The 20678-nt window shown below is 45.9% G+C and overlaps 1 long non-coding RNA gene across 1 annotated transcript in view; it reads left to right on the forward strand.

The window, feature by feature from the left end:
- The first annotated feature begins 11300 nt into the window (after nt 1-11300).
- LOC141102346 (uncharacterized) overlaps nt 11301-20678 on the forward strand; it is a 33955-nt gene continuing 24577 nt past the window's right edge. The window contains exon 1 of the long non-coding RNA XR_012235084.1: nt 11301-11435. This is a non-coding gene — a long non-coding RNA (uncharacterized lncRNA). The remainder of the gene's footprint in view (nt 11436-20678) is intronic.

Below are 20678 nucleotides of genomic sequence, written 5' to 3' on the forward strand. Positions count from 1 at the left end.
GGATAACATACCGGATAACATGCCGGCGCGTGCCTGCGCAACACATTGCATCTCCGATCATAGTATGGAGCCTCTGACAGAGGCTCCTTTCCACGTGATCAGCTGTGACCAATCACAGCTGATCATTGCGTGAACCAGGAAGTGCTAGTAAATGGCATTCCTCGGTTCACGCTGACAGGGAGAGCCAATCGGTGGCTCTCCCTGACAGAGGGGGGGTCTGTGCTGATAATCAGCACATTGATTATCAGAAGAGCCCTATCAGATGTGCCACCACAGCTGTCAATAAGTGCCCATTAGTTGCCAGTCAGTGACCCATCAGAAACGGATGTCAGTGCCCATATCAGTGCCCATATCAGTTCCAATCAGTGCCCACAGTGCCAATCAGTGGCCAGCAGTTACACCTGTTAGTACCTCATCATCAGTGCCACCTGTCAGTGCCACCTGTCAGTGCTAATCAGTACAGCCTATCAGTGCTGTCTGTCAGTGCCCATCCCAGCCACCTGTCAGTGCCCATCACAGCCACCTGTCAGTGCTCATCAGTGCCACCTATCAGTGCCCATCAGTGCTGCCTATCAGTGCCTATCAGGGCCGCCTATCAGTGCCCATCAGTGCTGCATATCAGTGCTGCCTATTGGTGCCATCTGTGCCACCTTATCAGTGCAAACTCATCAGTGCCACCTCATCAGTGCAAACTCATCAGTGCCACCTCATCAGTGCCGTCTCATCAGTGCCGTCTCATCAGTGCCGTCTCATCAGTGCCGTCTCATCAGTGCCAGTCAGTGAAGGAGAAAACTAAATTTTATAACCGAAACAAAGGAAAAACTTTTTTTTTTTCAAAATGATCAGTCTTTTTTAGTTTGTTTAGGAAAAATTAAAACCCCAGAGGTGATCAAATACCACCAAAATAAAGCTCTATTTGTGGTATAAAAATGATAAAAATTTAGTTTGGGCGCAATTGTCATTCAAATTGCAACAGCGCTGAAAGCTGAAAATTGTCCTGGGTAGGAAGGGGCGAAAGTGCCCGCTATTGAAGTGGTTAAGCTAATTTCCTCAGTAACTGGCCTTATTATTAAACCTACCCCTCATTTAGCTCTACTAAACCTCTCTATTAACAATGTACCAACCCAGTTTAGAAGCATAATAATCCATATACTCATCACTGCTTGATTAATAATAACAGCAAAATGGAAATCTGCTTTAACCCCCAATACTGATGAACTAATACAAAGGGTTAAAACGCAACACTCCTATATTACTAGAATTCTTATAAACAATTACTTAATGAGCAATCCCGTGTTCTGGCACAGTATTATTTGTTTTTGTTTTTACTTTATGCTTTTTCACTGTTATTTTTATAGTAGCTTGCTTAACACAGGTGACAAATATATTTTTGATAACATTTTACAGCTAATCTCTGCCTATCCTCTGCAAGGGTTAGTGGCATCCACATTGCGTGGTAGGATGCGTGTGCCCGCCAAATAAAAGAGATACCCACAGGTGTACTATAAGTTAATAAGCTATACTTCTGTTGCCTAATATGCCATGCAATGCTACTGTTGTAATTTATAATGTTAAACTTTAATAAAAACAAATGAAAAGAAATGCCTAAATAATTAATTATTTAACTAAACACATTAGGTTTTAGTCAACGAAAATGATTTTGCCAAAATTAACACTGGATTTCATGAACTGGTAAGCTAATGCACATAAACATGTACAGAACATCCCATAACAGTTTGTGCCCAAGGCAGACAGAAACAATAGAACAGTGTGTACAACCACCTAACAATAAACACATAATAACCCCACCTCAAGCTATCTAGCAATGGTCTATGAGATGCTTCGACAATATTCCAGCTGTGTGAAAAGTGAAATTATTTATCTTCATATATTTGATGAAGGATATTCAAAAATATTAGTGTTCCAAGTGAAAGAGCCTCTCCATTCTTTCAGTGTCAATTAAGTAGCTGGCCATAATTTTCTCGGTCACCCTGTGCCCCTAATAGACACAGGGTCACTTACACATAAGAGGGGCGTGGGGAGCTGATAGAGGAGTTTCCTTAAGGCTCTGTTTCCACTAGTGCGACTTTTCATGCGACTTGGGACTGAAAAGTCGCATGACAAATTGTTTCCCATGATTTCCAATGAGTACCGTTCATATCTGTGCGACTTCAAGTCGCAGCGACTTCAAAGTAGTCCCTGCACTACTTTGGTCCCACTTTGATGCGACTTGAGGTCCATAGATACAGGCATTGCTTCAAATCGCGGTAAAAAGTCGCGGTAAAATCGCGGTAAAAAATTGCGGCAAATCGCGCGACTTTGGGGACGCACCAGTGGAAACATAGCCTAACTCTCTTAGGTAAGCTGGGTTCCACAGGCCCCCCGCTCAAAGTGACTCCTGTCACATATCTCTTTTTTTGGGCAGGAGACTCACACACGAAGAAGACCCCAGACAGGTTGACTCTGCAGTTAGTCCATAGTACCAGTCCCCCCAATGCACGTACCCACACAGTACCCTAGGCAAGCAAGTTTGACTGTGTGCACCGTGACGATTGCCAGAGACCAGAGAGAGCAGCACTGTGCATTACTGGCCAGCAAGGCCTCCCGAGTCCCAACGAGACTGAGTGGGTCCCGACTCACGAGGCGACCGCCAGGCGCCCAGAGCAGAGCAGACTGTGAGTGTGTACACTGTGTAGTACATTAGAATTACAGCAGGCCTGAGGCCCCCCTCAGACCACTGTCCATTCAGAGCACTGTGTGTGCATTACAGGCCTCCTCTGTGCACTGGAAGTGGCATCCAGGGCACTGTGCATTACAGGCCATCCCTCAGACAACCACCATCCAGCACTGTGCAGCATTACAGGCCTCCTCTGACCACCGGAATCCAGGGCACTGTGCATTACAGGCCATTGCTCAGACCTGTCTGAGACCACCGTCCAAAGCACTCTGCAGCATTACAGGCATGATTTCATAATACCCCTCAGCTGCTTTCCCAGAATTGAAGTATCTCACCAAAATATATATAGAGGGATGTAGTCACTGGGAGGGGAACTGTCAATCATTTTCGCATGGCACAGGGCACCTAAAGGCCTAAGACCGGCCCTAGGAAGAGCCATACATGTAGTATATTATAGAGAGACAACTTGGAGTTGACTGTGTGGGGTGAGAGAGAAAGTAAAATCAGAATAACTTGATTTTTTCCCTCTAATTTAACTTCACAGATACATAAAACCTCCAATGACGGGCCAAGTCAAGCCAGTGCACCACCACAGCAAACTATTTGAACTGCTTTGTTTAAAAATACAAAATTGATTCTAAGAAACAACAGGCCACTGAGGCCAGTGAGAAGGCCATAGTAAAATGGATTGTGTGCATCGGATTATCAGTCAGACTGATCTGCTGCTCTATGCTGCCTGTCTGGGGAGATGCTCTGCCTGTGTCTTCTGCTGCAACCAACCAAGACTAGCTGAAAGCTTTGAAAGAAACTGAAAGACTGGCTGCTTAGATGTGGATGGTGCATCTTCCACTTCCTGTGATCTTGTAAGTGGGGCAATGTATATTCACTCCTCTGCCTTCTTAAGCAGTTCCTGATATTCTCATCCACCACATCAAAAAGGGTTTTCGCAGACAGCAGAAATGACAAAAAACAAGCAGCTGCTGAAAAGCAAAGGCGAGGACATTTTGTCAGTCAAAGAGGGCAGGGACATGGACATTGTGTCATTCTGGAGGGTTTTAGTATGTTCCGCTCCGCAAAAGGCAGCAGTAGGTCATGCAATGATGTGAGCTTTTTCCATTTAACTAAAGAGCAAACTGTGTCCCATCCCATGTTGTTTGCGATTTGGCAGACTGACTTTCAGTTTGATGAGTCTTTCGATCATGTTGAATGTACTAGTAATTTTACCTGACCAGTGTGTGGGGCAGTTATTTTAAAGAGTAGGGCCACAATGCTCCAATATCTTCAGTGTTGCAATAGAATGGAAAACTTGAAGACGTTCACTATTGATCTTGCTTTGTCAAAGATTCTTTTAATACTTGCCTCCATGCACCAGATGAGACCAAACATGGTGTCTGGTCCAAAATCTTATGGGAATAGTTTTACATGAGATACAAATAAAGTGATACAAAATTACAAAGATACACCAGTAGAGCAGATAGCCCTGTGATCATTCATCTCCTATCCATTTGATAGTTGACGGTAGTGTAAAAGAATAATAAAAATGGCTAATCACAGATCATTAATTTTGGACTTAATCTCACAGTCACTTTCTGTCATGAGGGAGTCTTTCTCCCTGGAGCTGGGTGGTTCTTCTGCTGCTGCTGTGGTTGCTGCTGTGGGTACATGTTTAATGTACTGGTAGCAGTGGTGGACTGACCCATCGGGCACTCGGCACTGCCCGAGGGCCTGGGGCCAATAGGGGGACCCATGAGAAGCTCTGTTACACATGCAGCAGTCTACCAGTTGAAGCGGCTGTAATAAAACCGCTCACAGTTGCCCGCCAGCCCCTCCTTCCCTCCCGTCCACCACAGGTGTAAATGTAAATGACATCACCTGGGACAGACGAGAAGAGAAGAGGGGTCGGCGGAGAGCAGTGCACTGGAGCAGTATTATTACAGGCATTGGGTGAGGGTGTGCACTATTTTTTTTTTTACTGGAGTCTATCAACACACCAGGGCCGCCATCGGCAGGGGCTGCCAGTACAAATGTAGGGGACCCGGGCCTAAACAGGACTGCAAGCCCAATGATACTCTCCTGGTCCTTCCCCCCACGGCGTTCCCCCCTCACAGTGTCCCCCTGTGTGTTCTCCCCCCACAGTGTCCCCCTGTGTGCTCTCCCCCTCACAGTGTCCCCCTGTGTGCTTACCCCTCCTCACAGTGTTCCCGTGTGCTCTCCCTCCTCAGTGTCCCCGTGTGCTCTCCCCACCCCAGTGTCCCCATGTGTGCTCTTCCCTCCACAGTGTCCCCCTGTGTCACACTGCATACTTCTCTGTCCCCGGCATCCCTCTCTGTCCCCATCGCACTGCATCCCTCTCTGTCCACTTCGCACTGTGTCCCTCTTTGCCCCCGGCGTCCCTCTCTGTCCCAGTCGCACTGCGTCCCTCTCTGTTCCGTCATACTGCAACTCTCTCTGTCCCCGGCGTTCCTCTCTGTCTTCATTGCACTGTGTCCCTCTCTGTCCCCGGCATCCCTCTCTGTCCTTGTTATGCTGCATCCCTCTCTGTCCTCATCGCAATGCGTCCCTCTCTGTTTTTGGCATCCCTATCTGTCCTCGTCGAACTGCGTCCCTCTCTTATCCTGGCATCCCCCTGTGTACACTCCCCCCCACAGTGTCCCCATGTGTGCTCTACCCCCCACAATGTCCACCTGTGTACTCTCCCCCCCACAGTGTCCCCATGTGTGCTCTTCCTCCCACAGTGCCCCCCTGTGTCCTCCCACTACAGTGTTCCCTTGTGTCACACTGCATCCCTCTCTGTTCCCGGCATCCCTCTCTTTCCCGTCACACTGCGTCCCTCTCTGTCCCCATCGCACTGCCTCCCTCTCTGTCCCCATCACACTCTGTCCATCTCTGTCCCCGGCGTCCCTCTCTGTCTCCGACACACTGCGTCCCTCTCCGTCCCATCACACTGTGATCCTCTCTGTCCCCATCACACTGTGTCCCTCTCTATCCCCGGCATCCCTCTCTGTCCCTGTCGCACTGCTGCCCTCTCTGTCCCCGGCATTCCTCTGTCCTCATCGCACTGCGTCCCTCTCTGTCCTCGTTGCACTGCGTCCCTCTCTGTCCTCGTCGCACTGCGTCCCTCTCTGTCCCCGTCGCACTGCGTCCCTCTCTGTCCCCGTCGCACTGCTCCCCTCTCTGTCCCCGTCGCACTGCTCCCCTCTCTGTCCCCGTCGCACTGCGTCCCTCTCCCGCTACATGAGGACAATTGCTGGTGTTCTGATCCTATTAATACTGCAGGCAGGCAGCTGCAGTATTTACAGTTAGAGTACTGTGTCCTCTGCACAGTGTGCACCTAAAGCTATCTGAAGACAATTGCTGGTGTTCTTCTGATCCTATTAATATCACAGGCAGGCAGCTGCAGTATTTACAGTTAGTGTACTGTGTCCTATGCACAGTGTGCACCTAAAGCTACCTGAAGACAATTGCTGGTGTTCTGATCCTAGCAATACCACAGGCAGGCAGCTGCAGTATTTACAGTTAGTGTACTGCGTCCTCTGCACATTGTGCACCTAAAGCTACCTGAAGACAATTGCTTGTGTTCTCATGCTAATAATACTACAGACAGGCAGTTGATTCTGCTAGCTGCAGTATAATCAATATACCGTATTTATCGGCGTATAACACGCACCGGCGTATAACACGCACCCCAATTTAGGAGGGAATTTTAAGGAAAAAAAAAACTTTTAGGAGGGAAGTTGAAGGGAAAAAAAACTTACATTTAAACGCCCATCATTGCAGCCTTCTCAGTGCAGTCTTGTCAGTGCAGCCTTGTCAGTGCAGCCATGTCAGTGCAGCCATGTCAGTGCAGCCATGTCAGTGCAGCCTTGTCAGTGCAGCCATGTCAGTGCAGCCTTCCCCAGTGCAGCCTTGTCAGTGCAGACTTCCCCAGTGCAGCCTTGTCAGTGCAGCCTTCCCCAGTGCAGCCTTCTCCAGTGCAGACTTCCCCAGTGCAGCCTTGTCAGTGCAGCCTTCCCCAGTGCAGCCTTCTCCAGTGCAGGAAAAATGAAGGCTTACCAGAAGGATTGAACTCATAAGAACATACGTTCAATGAGTCAATCAAGCTTGTAACCCCAACGGGTAATTCATATATGGATTATCCATCTGAGATGACCCGTGGGAAGGTTTGCCATTTACCTTGAGTTCCGTCAGAAGTGTGGACATATACTGAAGCCTTACCACCATCCAATCGCAAGGCTCTTCTCTTTGATTACCCGTTGGGGTTACAAGCTTGATTGACTCATTGAAAGTATGTTCTTATGAGTTCAATCCTTCTGGTAAGCCTTCATTTTTCCTTATGTGGAGGGTTCATCACTCGTTTGCATGTATTATCCACGTGGTGAATAAGGAACTATACATACCTTTGGACTAACACCAGTTCTCTTCAAACCTTTAAAACATCTGAAGAAACATCAGAGACTTTATTTTGTTTATTTTTGTCTATTTTCTTTATCTGTGAAGATTAACATAATTTGCAACTACGGTTGTTTGACATAGACGTTTTTCCTTTATTTTTATTATTTTACTAGCTTTTTAATCCACAGCGCTACACTTGTATATGCACCACATGCTTGACCAGACATATGTTGACCTGCCATGAAGTTCGTTGGCAAGCGTACCTAAATGACCACACCAAAGAACAAATCGGACCTCTCCTTGCTCCTCATCAGCTGGGATCTCCAACCCCACTAGACCTTCAGTCCTCTCTGAAACCTGCACTGAGAGGATTGAAGGTGTAGAATTAGGTGTGTCACAGCCAAGTACTTGCGTGCAATCTGTTGTCGGTACACCAACGTCAGATTGTACCATGCAAATTTCCCTGCCTCAGCTGCTGCACCGCCTAAAGAAGTTCGCTCCCAGCCATCCACATTCCCAGCGATTCAATGCTAGCTTCGCTAAATTGCTAGCACTTCAACTGCTGCCTTTTCAGTTGGTAGAGCCTGCCCCCTTCCGTGAGTTTGTGGAAAATGCGGTTCCTCAGTGGCAGGTACCCAATTGCCACTTTTTCTCACGGAAGGCGATTCTGGCTCTCTACCGGCATGTGGAAGACAATGTCTTGGCCTCGCTGGACAGGACGGTCAGCAGTAAGGTGCATATTACCGCTGACTCATGGTCCAGCAGGCATGGACAGGGACATTACCTATCTTTCACAGCACATTGGGTCACTCTGCTGGCAGCTGGGAAGAATGCAGGGCAAGGTGCAGTAATGTTGGAGGTTGTTCCGCCACCACGCCTCCAAAATGCTACTAATGGTGATTCTGACACACCTCTCTCCTCCACCCCCTCCTCTACTTCTTCCTCCATGGCCTCTTCCTGTGCTTTGTCCTCAGAACCAGTGGTGCTCTGTAGGCGTTCAAGGGCCTACGCAAGTACGCAGGCAAAAAGATGCCATGCGGTGCTTGAGCTGGTGTGCTTGGGAGACAGGAGCCACACTGGGGCAGAGATTCTGTCAGCTCTGTAGGGGCAGGCTCAGAGGTGGTTGACGCCATGCCAGCTTAATCTGGGTATGGTGGTTTGCGACAATGGCACCAACCTCCTCCCACCCTCCGACAGGGACAACTGACCCATGTGCCCTGTTTGGCTCACGTCCTTAACTTGGTGGTGCAGCGGTTCTCGGGCTTACAGGAAGTCCTGAGGCAGGTCAGGAAAGTCTGTGCATTTGGGCCGGTCATATGCCAGTGCTCGGCTGGCTGACCTCCAAAAGGAATTTAACCTGCCCAAGCACCGCCTAATCTGTGACATGCCCACCAGGTGGAACTCAACTTTGGCCATGCTGCAGCGGCTGCACACACAGCAGAGGGCCATCAATGAGTACCTGTGCGACTATGGCACCAGGACAGGGTCGGGGAGCTTGGTTGTTTTTCCCTATGCCAGTGGGCCATGACCAGGGATGCATGCACTGTCCTGTCACCATTTGAGGAGGCCACGAGGATGGTGAGCAGTGACAGTGCATGCATCAGTGACACTGTCCCTCTTGTCCACCTGTTGGAGCATACGCTGCGTGGAATAATGGACAGGGCACTTGAGGCAATACAGAGGCAGGAAGAGAAGGACTTCCTTACCTCTCAAGGCCCCCTTTATCCAGACAGTGTTCCTGCATGCCCGCCGATCACACAGGAAGAGGACTAGGAGAAGGATTGTGTCAGCATGGAGGTGGAGCCTTGCACTCAGCATTAGAAGCAGTCTTTAAGGGATCATTTACAGTCCCAAGAAACACATGGACTTGTATGTGGCTGGGAGGAGGTGGCTGCAGATCATGTCGTCTATAGTGACCCAGAGGACTCCGGACCAAATGCCTCAGCAAACCTATGCTGCATGGCCTCCCTGATCCTGCAAAGCCTGTGTAAGGATCCTTGTATTCGTGGTATCAAGGAGAGGGATTGTTACTAGCTGGCAACCCTCCTTGATCCACGTTACAAGGGTAATATGACAATTTTGTGAAAAAAAAAAAAAAATAATAATTTTTGATTTTGAAAAGAATTGTGGGAAAAAATTACAACTTCAAAAAACCCACCATGCCTCTTACTAAATATGTGGAATGTCTACTTTCCAAAAATGGGTAATTTGGGGGTTATTTATACTTTCCTGGCATGTTAGGGTCTCAAGAAATGTGAAAGGCCATCAGTACTTCAGGTGTGATCAATTTTCAGAGATTGACACCATAGCTTGTGAACTCTGAAACTTTCACACAGACCAAATAATAAACACCGATTTGGGTTATTTTTACCAAAGATATGTAGCAGTATAATTGTTTGCCAAAATTTATGAAGAAAATTACTAAATTTGCAAAATTTATTAACAGAAACTAAGAAAAATGAAATTTTTTACAGAATTTTCAGTCTTTTTTTCTTTTATAGCGCAAAAAAAATACATAAACCAGCAGCGAGTAAATACCACCAAAAGAAAGCTCTATTTGTGTGAAAAAAAAGCACAAAAATGTCATGAGTACAGTGTTCAGTGTTGCATGACTGAGTAATTGTCATTCAAAACGTGAGAGCACTGAAAGCTGCAAATTGGTCTGGTTAGGAAGGGGGTTTAAGTGCCCAGTGGGTAAGTGGTTAATTGACTGTGCAGTGTGTGGATGGGTTTTGGGCTACTTGTTCTCAACAACAGAAAAGAAGCATACACTTATAGCAAGGAATGAAGATGTGACTTAAAAAAGATGTGACTTAACAAAACTTGGTTTTACAGAGAAAAGACTTTATCTAACGGCTAAATCTGTGTCTGTGTAGTTTTTCAAGCCATAAATAATAACATGATATTAGGTTTTTTTTTTTTTACTCCAGAAGTGTATAATGAGTTTTGTAACTCTAGAGAAATGCTAAAATAATGCATTATTTAACTAAACACATTAGATTTTAGTAGACTAAGATGATTTTGCCAAAATCAACAATGGGTTTTATGAACTCGTAAGCGAATCCACATAAACATGTACAGAACATCCCATAACAGTTTGCGCCCGGGGCAGACAAACAATAGAACAATGGGACACATAATAACCCCATCCCCACCGCAAACTATCTAGCAATGGTCTATGAGATACTTCTACAATATTCCAGCTGTGTGAAAAGGGAAATTATTTATCTCATATATTTTATGAGGGATATTGTTCATAAATATTACTGCCCCAAGTGAAAGAGTCTCTCCCCCAATGCCCATAAGCACACAGTACCCTAAACAAATTGTCCGAAACAGAGCATTACTTACCCAACTAACTTCTGACTCTCTCGTAGAACATACCGGCCGCTGGTGAGAGGTGCGGACTGGCTCTTCTCCCTGGAGTCCTTTCAGCTGCTGGAGAGAAGACAGGATTGCTGGGCTCACTCCATCCTGCTCTTGGGGATCTGGGCAGTATGTATAGGAGAGGAGTGTGGGGGATATGACAGTGAGCAAAATGTATTGGAGATGAATGTGGAGGGTTTGACAGTGGGCAATAAGTACAGGAGAGTGGGCAATAAGTACAAGAGAGGAGTGTGGAGGGTATGACAGTGGGCAATATTTAAAGAAGAGGAGTGTGGAGGGTATGGTAGTGGGCAGTTTGTACAAAATATTAGTGTGGAGGGTATGACAGTGGGTGGTATCTACTGTAGTGGAATTTGAGAGGTAGGACAGTGGACATTATGTTAAGGAGAGGAATGTGGAGGGTATGAAAGTGGGCAGTATGTACAAGAGAGAAGTGTGGGGGTTATAACAGGGGACAATATGTACAGGAGAGCAGTTTAGAGGGTATGACGGTGGGTAGTATGTACAGGAGAGGAATGTGGAAGGTATGACAGAGGGCATATCTTCTGCACTTCTCTCCTACAAATATTTCCTCTTGTCATACACTGTGCACTCCTCTAATGCACGGTGTAATTTTCCTAACCTCACCTGTTCTGGAATGGAAACACTTAAACACAACCATGTTCCAGAATACAGAACATTCCTTCTGGAATAATGACCAGTGCCTTCTCCATGCTTCCCTTACTACAGAGGAATCATTGTACTGTCTCAGGAAGTGAACAGATTCTGATTAGCAATATTGATCAAATATTACCAACAGGACCTGAGCAAGAAAAAGAAAAACTAGTTTTGAAATGTGACCAGCAGTGACATAGCTCCGCCCCCCAGTCCTATAAATATAGGGGCCCGGGGCCACTACACAGTTCATAGCAGAGCTTGCAGAACATCATGATGAAAGCTGTGATCACTCTCCTAATCCTGGGGCTCCTCTTCATCCATGGTAAGTAAGAACATTTCCATATTATACATTTTGTCTTACTATCCTAGAGTCCAGTGTATAACAATGCATTGTCCATAGTCCAACATCTATACTAGCAGCACACTGACTTTGTTTTCATCCCAATTTCTTCTGCTGAATATTTGTTACTTTATATTGAAGCTCCTGCCGGGAAGAAATGAAAAGCAGCCCACATTACACAATGTTAGGCACATAGTTAACCCATTGATTGCCGCTCGATGTTACCCCCTTCCAACCAGTGTCATTAGTACAGTGACAGTATACAGTATTAGCATTAATCACTGTATTAGTGTCACTATCGATGTCAGTGTCAGTTAGTGACCCTCCCAGATAGTGTCTGTTAGTGGCAGATCGCCCACCACACTATCATAGTCACACTCTAATTCGCTGATCACCATCATTACAGTATAGCGTCTATAACTGTGTAGAGCTGCACGATTAATCGTTAAAGGATCGAGATTCTACCCCCCCTCCCCTCACAATCTTAACACAGCATATTCCTGATTCAGTGCAGAGAGTTCTCTGCTCAAGCCGACAGCAATCAAAAGAAAAAAGCAGATATCCTGCCAAGTTTATTACAACATCGCTCAGGAGAGATAAAGAGAAATATTGTAACATTTTGTTCTTTTAAAGATCAAAGGAATGAACTTCTGTCTGTAGATGAGGGCAGTTTAACCACCTAAAGACTAAACCCTTTTCTGACACTTGTTGCTTACAAGTTAAAATCAGTATTTTTTGTTAGAAAATTACTTAGAACCACCCCAAACATTATACAGTGGTTATAAAAAGTCTACACACCCCTGTTAAAATGTCAGGTTTCTGTGAAGTAAACAAATTAGACAAAGATAAATCATCTCAGAACTTTTTCCACCTTTAATGTGACCTATAAACTGTAAAACTCAATTGAAAAACAAACTGAAATCTTTTAAGGGGGAAGTAAAAATAAAATACCGTATTTATCCGCGTATAACACGCACTTTTTTCCCCTTAAAATCAGGGGAAAGTCGCAGGTGCGTGTTATACGCCGATCCCCTGCGATCCCGAGCTGTCACAATTTTAAAATCGCCGACCGCGATTTGAAAATGGCGCCGCCGGCGCCGAAATACACAGAGCCGGTCCTCGGCTCTTCTCGGCGGCTCTCGTTTACTTTCGGCTCCACTCGTAGTCCCGAGCGGAGCTATGCGAACCTACTCGGCTAGGTTTGGATAGCTCCGCTCGGGACTACTAGTGGAGCCGAAAGTGAACGAGAGCCACCGGAAAGAGCCGAGGACCGGCTCTGTGTATTTCGGCGCCGGCGGCGCCATTTTCAAATCGCGATCGGCGATTTTAAAGCCCAGGACAGGGGATCGAAGGATGCACTGGGAATGGCTGCACTGACATGGCTGCATTGAGAAGGCTGCAATGATGGGCATTTAAATGTAAGTTTTTTTCCCTTCAACTTCCCTCCAAAAAGTTTTTTTTTCCTTAAAATTCCCTCCTAAATTGGGGTGCGTGTTATACGCCGATAAATACGGTAAATGTAATAAGTGTGCACACCCTCTTATAACTGGGGATGTAGATGTGTTCAGAATTAAGCAATCACATTCAGTCTCATGTTAAATAGGAGTCAGTACACACCGGCCATCATTTAACCACTTCAGCCCCGGAAGGATTTACCCCCTTCCTGACCAGAGCACTTTTTACAATTTGGCACTGCGTCGCTTTAACTGCTAATTGCGCGGTCATGCAATGCTGTAACCAAACGAAATTTGCGTCCTTTTCTTCCCACAAATAGAGCTTTCTTTTGATGGTATTTGATCACCTCTGCCGTTTTTATTTTTTGCGCTATACACGGAAAAAGACCGAAAATTTTGAAAAAAAATGATATTTTCTACTTTTTGTTCTAAAAAAAATCCAATAAACTCAATTTTAGTCATACATTTAGGCCAAAATGTATTTGGCCACATGTCTTTGGTAAAAAAAATGTCAATAAGTGTATATTTATTGGTTTGCGCAAAAGTTATAGCGCCTACAAACTAGGGTACATTTTCTGGAATTTACACAGTCTTTAATTTATGACTGCCTATGTCATTTCTTGAGGTGCTAAAATGACAGGGCAGTACAAAACCCCCACAAATGACCCCATTTTGGAAAGTAGACACCCCAAGGAAATTGCTGAGAGGCATGTTGAGCCCATTGAATATTCATTTTTTTTGTCCCAAGTGATTGAATAATGACAAAAAAAAAAAAAAAAAAAAAAAATTACAAAAAGTTGTCACTAAATGATATATTGCTCACACAGGCCATGGGCCTATGTGGAATTGCACCCCAAAATACATTTAGCTGCTTCTCCTGAGTATGGGGATACCACATGTGTGGGACTTTTTGGGAGCCTAGCCGCATACGGGGCCCCGAAAACCAATCACTGCCTTCAGGATTTCTAAGGGCGTACATTTTTGATTTTACTCCTCACTACCTATCACAGTTTTGAAGGCCATAAAATGCCCAGATGGCACAAACCCCCCCCAAATGACCCCATTTTGGAAAGTAGACACCCCAAGCTATTTGCTGAGAGGCATGTTGAGTCCATGGAATATTTTATATTTTGACACAAGTTGCGGGAAAGTGACAATTTATTTATTTATTTTTTTTTTTTTGCACAAAGTTGTCACTAAATGATATATTGCTCACACAGGTCATGGTCATATGTGGAATTGCACCCCAAAATACATTCTGCTGCTTCTCTTGAGTACGGGGATACCACATGTGTGGGACTTTTTAGGAGCCTAGCCGCGTACGGGACCCCGAAAACCAATCACCGCCTTCAGGATTTCTAAGGGTGTACATTTTTGATTTCACTCTTCACTGCCTATCACAGTTTCGGAGGCCATGGAATGCCCAGGTAGCACAAAACCCCCCCAAATGACCCCATTTTGGAAAGTAGACACCCCAAGCTATTTGCTGAGAGGCATGGTGAGTATTTTGCAGCTCTCATTTGTTTTTGAAAATGAAGAAAGACAAAAAAAAAAATTTTTTTTTTCTTTTTTTAATTTTCAAAACTTTGTGACAAAAAGTGAGGTCTGCAAAATACTCACTATACCTCTCAGCAAATAGCTTGGGGTGTCTACTTTCCAAAATGGGGTCATTTGGGGGGGGGGTTTGTGCCACCTGGGCATTCCATGGCCTCCGAGACTGTGATAGGCAGTGAAGAGTGAAATCAAAAATTTACGCCCTTAGAAAGCCTGAAGGCGGTGCTTGGTTTTCGGGGTCCCATACGTGGCTAGGCTCCCAAAAAGTCTCACACATGTGGTATCCCCGTACTCAGGAGAAGCAACAGAATGTATTTTGGGGTGTAATTTCACATATTCCCATGGCATGTTTGAGCAATATATCATTTAGTGACAACTTTGTGCAAAAAAAAAAAAAAATAATAATAATTTGTCTCTTTCCCGCAACTTGTGTCACAATATAAAATATTCCATGGACTCGACATGCCTCTCAGCAAATAGCTTGGGGTGTCTACTTTCCAAAATGGGGTCATTTGGGGGGGTTTGAACTGTCCTGGCATTTTATGCACAACATTTAGAAGCTTATGTCACACATCACCCACTCTTCTAACCACTTGAAGACAAAGCCCTTTCTGACACTTTTTGATTACATGAAAAAATTATTTTTTTTTGCAAGAAAATTACTTTGAACCCCCACACATTATATATTTTTTTAAAGCAAATGCCCTACAGATTAAAATGGTGGGTGTTTAATTTTTTTTTTTCACACAGTATTTGCGCAGCGATTTTTCAAACGCATTTTTTGGGGAAAAAACACACTTTTTTACATTTTAATGCACTAAAACACACTATATTGCCCAAATGTTTGATGAAATAAAAAAGATGATCTTAGGCCGAGTACATGGATACCAAACATGACATGCTTTACAACTGCGCACAAACGTGCAGTGGCAACAAAATAAATACATTTTTAAAAGCCTTTAAAAGCCTTTACAGGTTACCACTTTAGATTTACAGAGGAGGTCTACTGCTAAAATTACTGCCCTCGATCTGACCGTCGCGGTGATACCTCACATGCATGGTGCAATTGCTGTTTACATTTGACGCCAGACCGACGCTTGCGTTCGCCTTAGCGCGAGAGCAGGGGGGACAGGGGTGCTTTTTTTTTTTTTTTTTTTTCTTTATTATTTTTTTGCTTTTTTATCTTATTTTAAAACTGTTCCTTTCATTTTTTTTTTTTTTTAATCATTTTTATTGTTATCTCAGGGAATGTAAATATCCCCTATGATAGCAATAGGTAGTGACAGGTACTCTTTTTTGAAAAAATTGGGGTCTATTAGACCCTAGATTTCTCCTCTGCCCTCAAAGCATCTGACCACACCAAGATCGGTGTGATAAAATGCTTCCCCAATTTCCCAATGGCGCTATTTACATCCGGCGAAATCTAAGTCATAAAATGCTCGTAGCTTCCGGTTTCTTAGGCCATAGAGATGTTTGGAGCCACTCTGGTCTCTGATCAGGTCTATGGTCAGCTGGCTGAATCACCGGCTGCATTCTCAGGTTCCCTGTTGAGACAGGAGAGCCAGAGAAAAACACGGAAGACGGTGGGGGGGGGGGATTCTCTCCCACTGCTTGTAAAAGCAGTCTAGAGGCTAATTAGCCGCTAGGATTGCTTCTACATGAAAGCCGACCGCTGGCTGAAAAGAATGATACCAAGATGATACCTAAACCTGCAAGCATCATTCTGGTATAACCACTCAAAGTCGTGAATGCTGTACTCAGACAAAAATATGGTTAACAATAAAGCACAGTAAACGGTAAAGTATAAAAAATTGCAGACCTGAAATGCAAACATGATAAAACATAATAACAATAAAACATTGCAGAATAGAATACAGTAAAAAAGAGCAGAACAATAGAGAGAATAGAGAGAGAGAGAATAGAGAGAGAACAATAAAACGACAACTATTATTTTTTATTTTATATTTTTGTTTGTGTTTTTTTTTTTTTTTTTTTACACTTTTTTTGTAACTGTAACTTTTATAACTGTAACCGGTTCCAGGTTCGGGTCTCTCAAAATGCAATGGCATCTTGGGAGACCCTGTGAAAGTGTGTCCTAGTCTGTGCAATGCTGTACCCTACGCTAATACTCAGCTAGTGAATGGTAGCGTTCAAAACATTCACCAATGCAAAGACCAGGATTGTCAGGACAGGAGGGACAATAATAGTGGGTGTCACGCCTATATCCGCGCTTGCTGCAGACACGACATCTTTTTGGGGGGGTTCGTTGGGTAGGGGTACTCGGGAGGACATAAAAATGCCTCTCATGCAGCCGACTGCATTTGGTTGGGGATGTGAATGGGGGAAGTACGGGCGCTGCAGAAGTGGTGGGTTCCCAATTAGGATTGGCGAATGCAGCAGGAAGGGCACTATGGGCATGACGGGCCTGTGTTTGTCTTCTTGGTGGCAGCGGGACACTACTTGTGCTTGCCACCTCACCAGCTTGAACTGCACTTATGGGACTCGCCACGTCACCAAGTGTTACTGCAGTGCTGGTTTGACTACGACCGGGGTGTACTAGGCCGCTGGCGCTTGCCAGTTCACCAAAACGCTACCAAAAAAACTGTTAACGATCGCAGGGATCAGGCCTGACTCTGCGAACGCTGCAGTTATGCATTTAGTGTTTTGTAAGTGACAGTGATCGATCGATACTGCACTTGGGTGGGCTGGGCTGGGCCGGGCGGAGGGGCAAAACGCAGGTGCTAGCAGGTATCTGGGCTGATCCCGCTAACACTGCGTTTTTGGGAACCCTAAACTGCTGGGGACGCCAGTATAGATCTGATCGGATCAGATATTGATCAGTTCAGATACTATACCACTAAGGGAGGTGTACAGTGCGTGCGTGGGTGTTAGCGCTACTGGCACTAACCTGACGCTGCCTGGGGCTGGTGCTTGCCAGTTCACCAAAACGCTACAAAAAAAACTGTTAGCGATCGCAGGGATCAGGCCTGACTCTGCGAACGCTGCAGTTATGCGTTTAGTGTTTTGTAAGTGACAGTGATCGATCGATACTGCACTTGGGTGGGCTGGGCTGGGCCGGGCGGAGGGGTAAAACGCAGTTGCTAGCAGGTATCTGGGTTGATCCCGCTAACACTGCGTTTTTGGGAACCCTAAACTGCTGGGGACGCTAGTATAGATCTGATCGGATCAGATATTGATGCGTTCAGATACTATACCACTAAGGGAGGTGTACGGTGCGTGGGTGTTAGCGGTACTGGCACTAACCTGACGCTGCCTGGGGCTGGTGCTTGCCATTTCACCAAAATGCTACCAAAAAAACTGTTAGCGATCGCAGGGATCAGGCCTGACTCTGCGAATGCTGCAGTTATGCGTTTAGTGTTTTGTAAGTGTCAGTGATCGATCGATACTGCACTTGGGTGGGCTGGGCTGGGCCGGGCGGAGGGGCAAAACGCAGGTGCTAGCAGGTATCTGGGCTGATCCCTCTAACACTGTGTTTTTGGGAACCCTAAACTGCTGGGGACGCCAGTATAGATCTGATCGGATCAGATATTGATGCGATCAGATACTATACCACTAAGGGAGGCGTATGCTGCGTGCGTGGGTGTTAGCGGTACTGGCGCTAATCTGACGCTGCCTGGGGCGACGCATATCACCGCCGGGCGATCAGGGGGCTAAATCTTTATTCGGTAATAAACGGCGGGTTCCCTGACACTATAAAAAATAAACAAACTAACCAGCGTCACCCGTAACGGTTATACAGTGATCAGTGGTGAAAGGGTTAACTAGGGGGCCATCAAGGGGTTAAAACATTTATTAGATAGTATATGGGGGTCCCTGTCGCTATAAAACTCTGACGGCGAACCTAAATATTTACGTCCCTAACTAGCATCACCAGCGACACTAATACAGCGATCAGAAAAATGATCGCTTAGCGACACTGGTGACAGGGGGTGATCAAGGGGTTAAAACTTTATTAGGGGGGGTTAGGGGGGTACCCTAGACCTACAGGGGGCCTAACACTCACTGCCCTGACACTGTAACTGTCACAAACTGACACCAATACAGTAATCAGAAAAAAAAAAAAAAAAAAAAACTGCTGGTGTCAGTTTGTGACAGGGGGGGGGGGGATCGGGGGGCGATCGGGGGGGGGATCGGGGTGTTTAGTGTGCCTGGCATGTTCTACTGTGTGTGTAGTGTTGGTGCACTTACATTGCAGTCTTCTCTCCTCGGCCCGGAACGGAAAATACCGAGCCGAGGAGAGATGACATCACTTCCTCTGCCTCTGTGTACAATACAGAGGCAGGGAAATGATCCCATTGGCTGAGAGCGATCGCGAGGGGGGGGCCACGAATGGATGGCCTCCCCCTCACCTCCGATCGCCGGGGGAGATTTGCCGACCGCCGCAGGCACCGGGGGGGGGTCCGATCGGACCCCCCACCCGCGGGCAGGCAAGGACGTACATATACGTCCTTTTGCCTGCCCGTGCCGCTCTGTCGACGTATATAGTCGTGCGGCGGTCGGCAAGTGGTTAAAGTGCCTCTGATTAACCCCAAATAAAGTTCAGCTGTTCTAGTAGGTCTTTCCTGACATTTTCTTAGTCACATCCTACAGCAAAAGCCACGGTCCTCAGAGAGCTTCCAAAGTCAAACCCGAACATTTTGCCAGCGCATGGCAATTTTTTTTTAGTATACATTATAGTATTGTAAAAGACCTTGGACACCTTTGGGTGCCCCAAGACCAGTAGTAATGTGGCGCGTGTAGCGGTGGACATTGGGCGCGACCAAATTGACAGTAGGAGGCTTAACGGGACATGGTTAAAGTGGCGTTCCACCCAAAAAACAAATAAAAATAAAAAAAACAATTGGAGAAATTTTTTTTTACTCACCTCTTTAATGCCTGTTGCTAGGGGGTCCCTCGTAATCTGCCTCCTTCAGCGCCTGGGCCCCTGATGTCACTTCCCTCGGCACAGGAAGGGAGATCAGCTCTCCCCCTCCCTCTAGGCAATCATCTGGGACATGTGACAGGTCCCAGATGATTGCGCAGCCAGTCACGGCGTGCGGTGCGGCTCACGCATGCGCAGTGGGTGCCCGGCTGTGAAGCCACACCTGGACGCCCACAGTAAAAATGCCGGCGCCGCCGAACGAAGGGAGAGACGAGCGGGGCTTCGATCCCCTGCATTGCTGGACCCTGGGACAGGTAAGTGTCCGATTATTAAGCAGTATTTGTAGCTGCTGACATTTAATTTTAATTTTTTTTTTTAGTGGGAACTCGGCTTTAAGTAAAACAAAAACATTCTTTTCACCATAAAATATGCTTTGATTGCTGTGCCACAAGTAAGAGTCTTACAGACTCAGCACAATCATTTTTGCATTACTTCATGCACAAAAGCTGGTCATCCTGGCACACACCATCAGGCCGGCTGCTGTAAGCTGACCTGTGCATGCGCAGCTCAGCTTACATTCCATGGATTGCTGTGAACAAGCAGGTAGGTGTATTTTATTGGAGAAGAGAAATTGCATGTCTCCTCTGCAATAAAAAAACCCGCCTGCTGGCAGCATGTAATGACAGAACTTTTGTTCCACTTTAAGACACACAAACTTTGGGACAAACTATCATTTATAAAAACACAATACAACATCTACTTTTCTGCACCCCAAAAGATCATTTCCTTTTGTAGGGGGGGAGGGGAGGAAGCATAACATGACATTTAGGGCCGGTTCACACTGCTGTGATGCGGAAACCCTGCAAATCCACTGCGGTTCCCGCATCGCATGTTTCCCGGCCGCAGTTCACACAGCCCTATGAGAACTGCTGGGAGTGTCAGGTAAAAGACACCCCCAAATCACTTCACATATCGCAGTGCGATCTGCAAACTCGGACAGGAATCGGATGAACACCCATGTGATCCGATTCTGCTGCGGACGAAAAAAAAAAAGGGTCCTGTGCGAGTTTGATGGAAATTCAGACATACGATCTTTATGGCTGAAATCGCATGGCACAGAGATCGCATGTCATTATCAATGCAGTGCCAATCACATGCGATCTCTGACATTGCACCAGTGTGAACCGCCCCTTAAGCCGAAAGTCTGCTTTAATATTCAACAAGCTTTATTGCAAGTAGTGCAAACTCACAAAGCCAGGATGTAAGAACAGACCCTCTCCTACTCCTTCAATGTGCTTCTCCCCCGACAGGGGCTTAAGGTGGCCATACACTACA

This window comes from Aquarana catesbeiana, linkage group LG07, assembly GCF_042186555.1.
Source record: "Aquarana catesbeiana isolate 2022-GZ linkage group LG07, ASM4218655v1, whole genome shotgun sequence".
NCBI lineage: Eukaryota > Metazoa > Chordata > Amphibia > Anura > Ranidae > Aquarana > Aquarana catesbeiana.